Genomic DNA, 12,643 nt, shown 5'->3' with positions numbered 1-12,643 from the left:
CTGATACTTGAGTTTTCTTCTTGAGGATAGGATGACTGAAGAAAGACAAAATTGATGTGAAGAGTAATTTTGTCTATGTTGTTTGGATTATATGCAGTTAAATTATATTCATGTATTATTTGTGTATATAAATAAATGTAGATGTTCTAAATTATAGGAGAATGTGTTCAGGTCTAATGGGGGAAGAATGAGACTAGAGACCAATTATGGAAGCTTAAAAATATCAAGACACACAAATGTAGATATCCCAGCACTTTTCTCAGTGAAGAATGCCTAGGGTTATGGGAATATCTGGTCTACATGACAGATATAACTTCATTGTGTAGGCAACTATATCGGGTATAAATCATGAAGCTAATTATCAGCATCCTATGACTTTTATAATGCTTAAAAAGAAATGCTGTAGTAATTTTGCTTCCATTGTAATCTAATCAGAAGAGTAAGTGGGATATTATCCTCATAACAGATATATCTGATATGTATGATAATTGCATTTCTCAATATATGGTAAATAAATAAATTGCCTTATCATTTTATATCTTTCAGTACTATGATATAATCAGTGTAGTACCATCTCCTGATTTGGATGAATTCTGGGACATGACCAAGATCAGGCTGTAGACCTCTAAGATTGAAGACCATGGCCTGGATCGTGGTGAACTCACCAAAGCAAATAATGCCTGTGAGATGTCCCTGCAGCAGCCTATCAGTGCTCTCTTTTGGTGACACCCAGACCTTACTATTTAACTTTGAATTTCTATAAATCCATTATAGTCACAATAAATTTTGTCTCTCATCGCTGTGTTAATTTTGTATGATTACTATCTAGTAAATTGTGACTTTTTGGTAAATGTTTCATAATAACTCCCAATATAAAATATTACTGAAATTGGTGTCAACACATGATCATCTTCCTACAAATGGCCATTCACTCATACTTGTTAGTATGAAAATATCAGGAAAGTGTATGTGGGAGGATATGGGGTAAAATTTGAAAGAGAATTAAGTTTCCAGAATATTCTTTTCACTTTACTGTCAGTTTTTCTATGGTATTTATATATGTGATCTTTGATATCCATTATTCAACATCTTAAGTGTTTTCCTGGTCAAGATGGTTGGTATGCTTATTATTTGTAATTTTCTACTTCATTTCTAAAATACACAGATAGGAAATCTTAATTAAAAGCATTAATAAAAATCATGGTGGAAAATATGAGAATTAGAAAATGTCAGTAACTTTCAATATTTCATATAGTTCAAAATTGTTCAGAAATTTGATGAAAAATTAAAGTTCATTTTGGGGAGACCTTTACATTAAATAATGCAGTAGAAGTACAATAATTTAAACTATATATTACTGTCATAGCAGTGTGTATGTAAGCCAGTGTAACAGGATATAAAATCCAGAAATGAACACAGGCATATCTAAGAATTTAAAGATAGCATTTCAAAATAGTGAAGAATGGCTGAATCATTCATTAAATTTTGTTAAGAACATCTGGCTGATCATGTGGGGAAGAAAATTAGATCTCCCTCCTTGTACCATAAATTTAAATGAGACATCAAGTCTCAAAAATATTAGAAGGAAACTTTGATAAATATTTATATTATTGTGGAATTGGCATAAACCCATAGATAAAAATAATTCAGTCTTTCAAAACTTATTCACTAAATACTTATGATGAGACATGCTATATCAAGTACTGGGACTATCATGGTAAGATAGCAATCAGTACAACTTAGGGAGGGCATATCATTAAACATGTTATAACGCATGGCTGGATCCATGCGCTCAAGTTGCCCTCAGATATTTCTCCTTATCTCCCAGGTCAGCTATCCTTTGCTTATTTTGTTTTTAGCCAGGCCATCTTTTCATATTGAGAAAGATGGCATCCTAGCAGCTTCAGGATTACGTTACATTAAACTCACACATTCAGAAGAAGAGGTGGTCTCTTTCCCAGCTCCACATATAAATAGCTCAAAAAATACTTTATTTGACTCTATTTAGATCATATATCAATTTATAGATGAATCGCTATCCACCAGAGTAGGTGCTCCTACTGGACAGTCTAAGACTGTGTGCTCACCATAAAAGAGAGAAAGATAAGGCTCCTTGCTTCACAGCCTCACCAGTGTCATGTTGAATCGGTGAGGGACAATTTCTAAAACAAAGGGAAATGGGACAGATTACAAACTAATATGTTCACTATAAAGCTGAAGAATGATGAATAGTAACTAAGCAGCCCTGACTGGTGTGGTTCAGTTATTGGGTGCCGTCCCACAAAGCTTAGGTCGCCAGTTTGACTTCCAGTCAGGGCACATGCCTAGGTTGTGGGTTCAGTCCCCAGCCAGAGGCATGTACAAGAGGTAACTGACCAATGTTTCTCACATCCTTGCTTCTCTCCCTCTCTTTCTCCCTCCCTTCCCCTCTCTCTAAAAACAACTAAATAAAATCTTTAAAAAATAGTAACTAAGCAAACAAAAGCGGAAAAAGGATGTCAATCAGCAACCATGTGAAAACACAAACATGAGAAAACATTGCATATATGACAAATTTTAAGAAAGTAGATGGAGTGGTGAGAGATATGGTAGGAGAAATATGTACAGGAAATCATAAGGAGATATGTAAAATTATATCACAGAATTTAAACTTTATACCAAAGGTTTTTTATTGTACATAAAATATACATAAAATAAAACCATTTTAAGAGCGCATTTGCAGTTACTTAATGTACAATCATCACCGTCATCCATCTCCACAACTTTATCTTCCCAAATTGAAACTCTGTACCCACTAAGCAACAACTCTTCATTACTTCCTTCCCCCATTTCCTGAACACCACCAATCTACTTTCTGTTTATATGAACTACTCTGAGTACCTTGTATTAGTGGAATTATACAATATTTGTTTTTTGTGTATGTGTATATGTGTAGCTTATTTCACTTACTGTCTTCAAGATGTGTTCATGTTGTAGTGATGTATTAGAATTTCTGCCCTTTTTGAATTGTTCTAAAATGCACAACATAAATTTACCATATTAACCATTTCTTTTTAAAAAGATTTTTATTTATTTTTAGAGAGAGGGGAAGGGAGGGAGAAAGAGGGAGAGAAACACCAATGTGTGGTTTCCTCTTGTGCACCCCCTACTGGGGACCCGGCCAACAACCAAGGCATATGCCCCCACTGGGAATCAAACTGGTGACCCTTTGATTTGCAGGCTGGTGCTCAATCCACTAAGTCACACCAGCCAGGGCTATATTAACCATTTCTAACTATACAATTTAGTAATGTTAAGTATATTCATACTATGCAACCAATCCCCTTTTCATCTAGCAAAACTAAAATTCTATACACATGAAGCTACTCATTTCCCCCTCCGTCCAGCCACTGGCAGACAGCATTCCACCTTCTTTTTCTTAGTTTGACTACTGTAGATATGTCATATAAGTAGAATTATATGGTATTTGTCTTTGTAATTGCATTACTTCACTTAGTATAATGTCCTGAAGGTAGCATGTGATAAATTTTTCTTCCTTTTTGAATTTTTTTATTTAAAGATTTTTAAGAAATATTTTAGATTCACAGAAAAATTGAGTGTAAAGTACAGCGTTCCCATATATATGCATAGACTCCCTAGCTATCAACATCACCCCCCAAAGTGGTCCCTTTGTTACAGTTGATAAACCTATATTGATCAATTATAAGCACCCAAATTCCGCAGTTCACATTAACTGTTGGTGTTTTATATTCTAAGGGTGTGAGCAAATGTATAATGACATATGAACATGATTATAGTATTATACAGAATATATTCACTGCACTAAAATAATCTGCTTCATCTATTCATTCCTCCCCTGTTCACCCCCAACTGCTGGCAACTAAACCACAGATTTTTTTTACTATCTCCATAATTTTGCCTTTTCCTGAATACCATGTAGTTGGAATCATACAGTACATAGCCTATTCAGATTGGCTTCTTTCCCTTAGTAATGTGCATTTAAGCTTCCTCATATTCTTTCCATGGCTTGATAGCTCATTTATTTTTAAATGGAATGCTGAATAACATTCCATTGCATGGATGTACCACAATTATAAATCCATTCCCCTACTGAAAAACAAGTTGTTTGCTTCCAAGTTTTGGCAATTATGAATAAAAATACCATAGATATCCATGTGCAGATTTTTATGTGGACATGTTTTCAAATTTTTTTTTAAATACCAAGAAGCACAATTGCTGGACTGTAGGGTAAGGCTTGGTTTACCTGTGTAAGAAATCACCAACTGTATTTCAAAGTGGTTGTACCATTTTGCATTTTAAACAGCAATGAATGAGAGTTCATTTTGCTCCATATTGTAGCCAACATTAGCTGTTGTCAGTACTCTGGATTTTGATCATTATAATAGTTTTGTAGTGGTATGTCATTGTTGCTTGAATTTGTGTATCCCTGATGACATGATGTGGAGCATTTCCGCATATGCTGCTTTGCTGTGTATATCATCTTGATGTGTCTGTAAAGTTCTTTCCTCAATTTTAAAATCAGGTTGGTATTTTTATTATTATTGTGTTTTAGGAATCCTTTGTAGCCCTGGCTGGTGTGGCTCAGTGGATTGAGTGCTGGCCTGCTCATCAAAGGGCTCCCAGTTTGATTCCAGGGGGAGGGGGGAAAGGGGGGCACATGCCTGGGTTGTGGGTTAGGTCCCCAGTAGGGAGCACATGAGAGGCAGCCACACATTGATGTTTCTCTCCCCATCTTTCTCCCTCTCTTCCCCTTTCTCTAAAAATAAATTTAAAAAATCTTAAAAATAGAATCCTTTGTATATTTTTGAATAACAGTCCTTTTATGGATATTTTCTCCCCAATCTGTTGCTTGTCTTCTCATTCTCTTGAAATTGTCTTTTGCAGAGCAGATGTTTTAAATACTAATGAAGTCCAGCCCATCAGTTATCTCTATCATGAATCATGCTTTTAGTGTTGTATCTAAAAAGTCATTGTCAAACCCAAGGTCACCTAGCATTTCTCCTATATGATCTCAGAATTTAACAGTTTTGCATTTCGCATTTAGGTTTGTGATCTTTGCTGACTTAACTTTTCTGAAGAGTGTAAGTACTGTGTCTAGAATCTTTTTTTTTTTGCATGTGGAGATCCAGTTTTTCCAGCACCATTTTTTTTGAAGAAACTTTCTTGATTCATTGTATTGTATTTGCTCCTTTGAAAAGATCACTTCCTTATATTTATGTGGGTCTGTTTCTTGGCTCTATTCTGTTCCCTTAATTTATTTGTCTATTCTTTTGCCAATATCACACTGTCTTGATTATCGTAGCTTTATTTTAAGTTTTGAAGCCAGGTTGCATCAGTCTTTCAACTTTGTTTTTCTTCAGAATTGTGTTGGCTACACTGGGTATTGTGCTTCTCCTTTACAAACTCTAGAATCCGTTTGTTGATATTCATAAAATAACTGCCTGGGATTTTGATTGGGATTTCATTGAGACTATAGATCAAGTTAGAAAGAACTGACATCCTGACAATATTGAGTCTTTCTGTCCACAAGCATGGAATATTTCTCTATTTATTTAGTTCTTGGATTTTATTAGAGTTTTGTAGTTTATCTCACATAGGCCTTGGACATAGTTTGTTAGATTTATACCTAAGTATTTTATTTAGTTTGCTGCATTGTAATTGGTATCGTGTTTTTAATTTAAAATCCACATGTTCATTGCTGGTATATATAGGAAAGCAATGGACTTTTGTATATTAATCTTGTACCCTGCAACCTTGCTATAATCACTTATTAGTTCCAGGTGGATTTTTTTTTTGGTCAATTCTCTCAGATTTTCTGTATAGACTATTAAGTCATCTGCAAACAAAGACAGCTTTATGTATTCATTCCAAATAATGTAACTTTTATTTCCTTTTCTTGTCTTAGTACATTAGCTAGTACTTCCCAGTAAAGTGTTAACAAGGAGTAGTGACAGGGGACAACCTGATACCAGCTTTGAATGTCTTACCACTAAGCATGATGTTAGCTGTCTGTTTTTATAGATATTCATTATCAAGTTGAGGAAATTCCTCTTTATTCCTAGTTTATTGAGAAGATTTATCACTCTTAATGAGTGCTAGACTCTGTAAAATGCTTTATCTTTGCATTTATTGATATGAGCATGCATAGTTTTTCTTTAGCCTGTTGATGTAATGGATTACATTAATTATTTTTTAATGTTGAACCAACTTGAATATCTGGGATATATGCCACTTGATCTTGGTGTAAATGTTTTAATATATGTTGGGTTCAATTTGCTTATATTTTGTTGAAGATTTTTGCATTGTCTTTACAAGAGATATTATTCTGTAATTTTATTTTTCTGATAATGTCATTGTCTGCTTTTTGTATTAGGGTAATGCTGGCCTTGTAGAGTGAGTTGGGAAGTATTCTGCCTTTAGAAAAATGATGTAATTCCTTTCTTAAAAATTTTGTAGACTTCACCAATGAGCCAGCATGGACATGGTGCTTTCTCTTTTGGAAGATTATTATTATTTCAATTTCTTTAATGGATATAGGTGAACTCAGATGTGTGTCTATTTTTGTGTGAGTTTTGGCAAATAGTACCTTTCCAGAGATTGGTCCATTTCATTTATCAGATTTGTGTGAGTAGAGTTGTTCATAGTATTCCTTTATTATCCCTTTAATATCTGTGGGATCTATAGTGATTTCCTCCCTTTCATTTATAATATTAGTTATTTGTGTCCTCTTTCCTTTTTTCTCAATTAGCCTGGCTAGAGGTTTATCAATTTTATTGATGTCTTCAAAGGAACACCTCCTTTAAAATATACTTTTTAATTTTTTCTAGTTTTATTGAGGTAAAGTGACAAAATGTATATATTCATGATTATTTAATGTGTGTATATATGCATTTGATATGATTATCACAATTGAATTAACATCTATCATTTCACATAGTTACATTTTGTTATTGTGGTAAAGTACTCATAACATAGAACTTACTATCTTAACCATCTTTCAGTTACAGTTAAATGACACTGAATTTCATATGGTTATGCAACCATCACCACCATTTATCTGCAGAATACTTGCATCTTGCAAAACTGAAACTCCGTATTCATTCAATAATAACTGTTCCTGGCTCCATCTACCTAGACTCAGGCAAACTACCATTCTAATTTTTTTTCATTTCCCCCTTACAACTTAGCCACTGATGAGCAATATTCTACTCTCTGTTACTGTATATGTATGTAAAATCATCCTTTCTACATATAAGAGAGATCATATAATATTTGTCTTTCTGAGTCTGGCTTCTATCATTTGGTATAATGTCCTCCAGTTTCTTTTGTGTTGTTGTAAATGGCAGGATTTTGTTCTTCCTCATGGGTTAACAATATTTTATATATATCTATATATCTATATCTATATCTATCTATATACTCACATGTTATTTATATATTTATTCATCATTGGACATGTAAGTTGTTTCAATATTTTGGCTAATGTGAATATTGCTACAGTGAAGATGGAGGTGCAGATAACACTTCACAATAGTGATTTTATTTTGTCTAGATATATGCCCAGAAATGAGATTGCTAGGTCAAAGGGGATTCTATTTTTTTAATTTTTAAGAAACCTGCATACCATTTTCTGAAATGGCTGTATCAGTATACATTTCCATCAACAGTATATAAGGGTTCCTTTTTCTCCACGATCTCATCAACACTTACTAAATTTTGTCTTTTTGTTAATAGCCATTCTACCTGGTGAGAGGTGGTATCTCATTGTGTTTTTGATAGGTAGTTCTCTGATGATTATTGATGTTGAACATTTTTTCATATACACATTGGTCATTTTTATGTGTTTGGGAAAAATGTCTTCTCAGGTTTTTTGCCTATTTTTAAATTGGATTATTATTATTGTTATTATTGGGTTTAAGAGTATCTTACATATTTTGAATATTAATCCCTATTATTTATATAGTTTACAAATATTTTAGCTCATTATGTGGGTTGTCTTTTCATTTGCTATATGGAAACTTTTTAGTTTTGTGTAGTCCCTCTTGCTTAGTTTTGCTTTTGTTGCCTCTGCTTTTTGTATTTTATTAAAACAAACATTGCCAAGACTGATGTCAAAGAACTTTCCACCTATCTGTTTTCCTAGTAATTTTATTTGTGCAGGTATTATGCTTAAGTTTTAGTCCACTTTTATTTGATTTTCATGTATAGTTTAATATGTGTCAAATTTTATTCTTTGTATGTGGATATCCCATTTCTCCAACAATGTTTATTGAAAAGAGTGTCTTTCTCCATTGTGTATTTTGGCACCTTACTCAAAAATAGTTGACCATATATGCATGGATTTATTTCTGTGTTCTCTATTCAGTTTCATCTATGTGCCTGTTTTTCATGGCAATACCATACTCTTTTGGTGTCTGTAGCTTTGTAATATAGTTAAAATCAGAGAGTGATCCTCTAGCTTTGCTCTTCTTTCTCAAAATTGTTAGAGCTATTTGGGGTATTTTCTATTTCCATATGAATTTTAGGATTGTTTATTATATTTCTGTGAAAAATGCCATTGGAATTTTGATAGGGATTGCATTGAATCTGTAGATCATGGGTAGTATGAGCATTTTAATAATACTAATTTTTTCAATCCAAGAATATGGGATACTTTTTGATTTATTTGTGCCTTTACCAATTTCTTTCATCACTGTTTTACAATTTTCACTGTACGGATCTTTCACTATCTTGGCTAAGGTTATTCCTGTTTTTTGATGGTACTGTAGATGGCACTGTTTTCATAATTCTTTTTTCAGATAGTTCATTGTCACTGTATAAAAATGAAATTTGCATGACTTTGGTATGTTGATTTTGTATTCTGCAATATTACTGAATTTGTTTATTAGGTTTAACTATTTCTTTGGTAGGGTCTTTAGGATTTTCTACATATAAGATCATGTCATCTGCAAACAGGGACACTTTTACTGCTCTTTTCACATTTTGAATATATATATTTGCTTAATTGCTGTGGCTAGGACTTCTATTAATATGTTTAATAGAAGTGGTGAGCATACCATTTCACCTTCTAGAAGAACAAAGCTTTTTTGGACTGCTCCTAATTAGATATTGTGAAAAGCTTTCTGCCAAGAAAGCAATGATTCTCTGTTCTATCAAAATAATTTTCAGTGTTTTATGTCATCTTAATCAGGTCTTTGATTACTTAATAAAACTGAATCATCTCAATAGTAAGAGCTAACCTTCTGTAGTTGTCTTTGAAATATTTTATTACTTTGGTCAATGTATTAAGCATTGTTTCATAATAATCTATGTTCATATATATATTAAGCCTATGTGTATATTGTATCTGTATAGGTATATAAGTGTTCCAGAAAATGTGTGAAATTCCTGGAAGCCTGATATGTTTTTGCATAAGATGTTTTCTGTCTTAAAAAATGAGGCTTACACTAAAAGGACTGAATCTGAGTATCAAAGAAATGCCCTAACTTTCATGTAAAGGCAGCAGCAACAAAATCTATAAAGTTTGTGGCACATGTGGATGAAGTCTATTCTGCTTCAGCAAAAATGATCCCTAAGTGTCCAACTTGAATTACCTTTCAACATGGCAACAGTCTGCTCCTAAATCAGAGAAACTAAGATGGGTAAACAGTGTTTGTACTCTAAACAAATAGGACTATGGAAAAAATGAGACAGATACTTTGTTCTTCATGCTTCCCTGGCCAAAGCCCTTTTTTGTTTGTTTTTGGTTTTTTTGCATTCATTCTCCCTAGTGCATTTAAGCTGACCTTCAATCAACTGCCACTCATTATAGGTTATTGATATGTTCTTGTTGTGTGTATGTTTTCTAGATGGGTTGAAGCCTCCCCCTGCCAAAAGTCTAATGCACTCACAGTGGCAAAGAAGCTGTTAGAAAATGTGTGTCTGAGTTGGGGTACACCTTCCACAATCTCTAGTGTTCAAGGCATCCCTTTTACTAAGCAAATCATACAAACCTTGATGGTAAGCCTTGAAAACTTCTTGAAATTATCTATCACTAGCCATAACTCCCTCAATCACCAGGCATGGTTAAGAGACTAGTGTAAAAACTGGATTTATAAAATGTTGTTAACAAAAAGATCAAGAGCAACAAAAATTGATAACAAGGCACTGAATGAACTGATAAGAATGATTATAATTTATTTGAATTTTATTTGAAATATTATTGATTCTTTAATCTTTTGTTTTCCAGATATAAGAAAACCTTCTCTCTTAAGCTACCTATGACTTAGAACAATTTGGTAAATTATACCTTTGTGAGCAGAATTGAAACATTTATAGTTTTCTCCCTACTTGATTCTTCCAGAATTCAGAAACTCTATGTGAGTATTCTTATTTTCATGGCAATGTTGTTATTTGCATAAGTTCAATAAGAATCTGTTTTCCTTGTAACAGGACATGGTTGGAAACTGGTTATATTACAATAGCTTTAACTGGAATGTCATATTTAAAAGAGACATTCATAGATTCAGATATGACCAAAGAGCTGTAAGGAACTAGGTTTGACTTAGGTAGGCAAGTAAAACCCTTGCAAATATCAGCCTGGTACCTTCCTTACAGGGTCCCCAGCAGCCTTACCAGGTGAGTAAGGAAGGCTGCTTCCTAGAAGGCACAGGAAACTCAAGATACTTTGGGACCAAGGAAAGGAACTCACCCAAATTTATAGGTATTGCAGGTAAAGTCTAACAGCAAGTCCTTGCCTTGACATTTTTGGCCTTGAGAGGCCTTTTAAAATTTAATATGAAGATACTTCATGAAAAATTCCAGCAAAGCAGATTTTTAAAAATCTATAATTACTCATTTGCTGCTTCTATGTAAATAGCAGAAGTAGTTTATTAAAAATAGACCTATTTTGGAAACACCTTAGTTTTAATTTGGCTATCTTTTGTAGAAAAATAAGGGTGGTTTTGGAAAAAAAAAGTTTCAGTAATACACCTTATTGAATATTAAATTCTAGTGTCATTCATTATCTTTTGAGGGTGTTTTTTCCTACCTGTAAATTGGACTGGACCCAGAATTATGTTTGTCTCCCACAGCATCTGGCTGACTGTCCAAACTAACATTTCCAAGTTTTCTCCCACCCTTCTGACTTGCGATCATGAGAATTAAAACTGCTATTTCCCAAAACCCATGCAAGCTAAAGTGGGACAACTTAATATAAACTTCAGAGAAATCACAACACCTCATATATGGACAATCTCAGTGCCTGTTGCAGAAAAAGTCACCAGGGACATTCAATCTGCAATCTATCACATTGTCACTTTCTCCCTTTATTCCATCTGAAGATTCTTCAACCCAGACATCTAGAAATCTTTTCAACTGGCTGCTTTCAGAAATGAGAAACTGGGATAATAGTCTGCATCAATCATTAACCATTGCTTGTCTTTTTATTTCCATAGGGATGCCTCTTACTAAATACCTGATTGCTTATAGTAATAGGCCTAAGTTTGGGAACCATCTGCATCATAGCCTCCTGAAATAAGAGACAATTATGTAACTGAACTGACCTATTTTCAAGACTGAGACTTGTTTTAAAACATATATAATAATAATGTCCTAACTGGGCTTTTCTTAAGGTTTCAACAGGAAAATTGGCACAAATATTGAGCTGAACATAAACTCATATGCTGCAAGCGTGTCTCTTGCTTATGTCCCCCCTCCAAGGGACATGATGAACCCAAGAAAGACATTGTCACCTTGGCATCGAAGACTTAAAAATGTTTTGTTTGATCTACGATGGTTTCAGAGAGAAAAATCCTGATCAAAAAGGGAGAATTAGGAACAGAGTGAAGAAATAAAATGGAGTCACTGTAGTCAAGCCACTATATTACTAACTTCAAGTGGGTTGAGGTATGAGGAAACTATTCTATTCTGTTTAACTAGGCTGAAAACTTAAAGTTATGAACTTTCCAGTCCTATGTCAATGCCTGTATATGCATCAAACTTCTAGGTAACCCTCTGTTTAACACACAAAGAGGAAAGAATTTTCATGTATCCAGACCACATGACATCCAGTATTCAGATGACTGGTCATCTAGAGAATTACCATATTGGGCCAATCCAGAGGTTAATAATGTAGGACTCATTTTTCTCAACCATGTACTTTTTACTATAAGAACCATTAGCTTTTCTTTTTGTTTCTGTTTTTTCTTTTTTTCCCCAGAAGACTCTGGCTGTAGCTTAACAGTGTTTCCAGTCTGCAAACCCTAAAACCCTTGAATAAATTTTATTATTTATTTATTTATAGCAAAGCCTCCCGACTTTTTGAGTTCGTTCAACAGGGGCAATTCTAGGGACCACATTGGAGGTTTCAGTGATTCCGAACAGAAAAAAAACAAAAAAAGCCAGGAAAGGTCAGAATATGAGTGAGTTTATTAGTCCGCACTCTGGGCATAAGTGCTTCTTTAAAATATCCAGTGAAATTTTGGGCCTCGTTATTTAAAAAACACCCATTATTAGGTATAGAACATTCTGCTTTGCCTTTGTCAAGGATGTTTTGTAATCCCTGCCCACATTGGAGGCCCAAGTTTCACCCATGTTCAGATTCCCTGGTGAAAGTATGCTGCTGGCCACCATCCAAGTGACA

General features: G+C 33.9%; 1 protein-coding gene across 7 annotated transcripts in view; it reads left to right on the top strand.

Moving 5' to 3' along the window:
• Nucleotides 1-12,257, top strand: part of NBDY (negative regulator of P-body association) — a 41,629-nt gene extending 29,372 nt beyond the window's left edge. For 3 of the 7 annotated variants that reach the window (XM_045198650.2, XM_045198651.2, XM_045198653.2), the window contains one exon: nucleotides 547-3,106. The gene's annotated coding sequence lies outside the window, so the exon portion shown is untranslated. Of the gene's footprint in view, nucleotides 1-546; nucleotides 3,107-10,249 lie in introns of those variants that run through there. The other 4 variants (XM_053917617.1, XM_053917615.1, XM_053917616.1 and 1 more) reach the window with 3 other exon arrangements.
• The last annotated feature ends 386 nt before the right edge of the window (nucleotides 12,258-12,643 follow it).

The sequence above is a fragment of the Desmodus rotundus genome, chromosome X (genome assembly GCF_022682495.2).
Source record: "Desmodus rotundus isolate HL8 chromosome X, HLdesRot8A.1, whole genome shotgun sequence".
Lineage (NCBI taxonomy): Eukaryota > Metazoa > Chordata > Mammalia > Chiroptera > Phyllostomidae > Desmodus > Desmodus rotundus.
The sequence above is the reverse complement of the archived record's forward strand: the minus strand, read 5'-3'. Positions and strand labels throughout refer to the sequence as shown.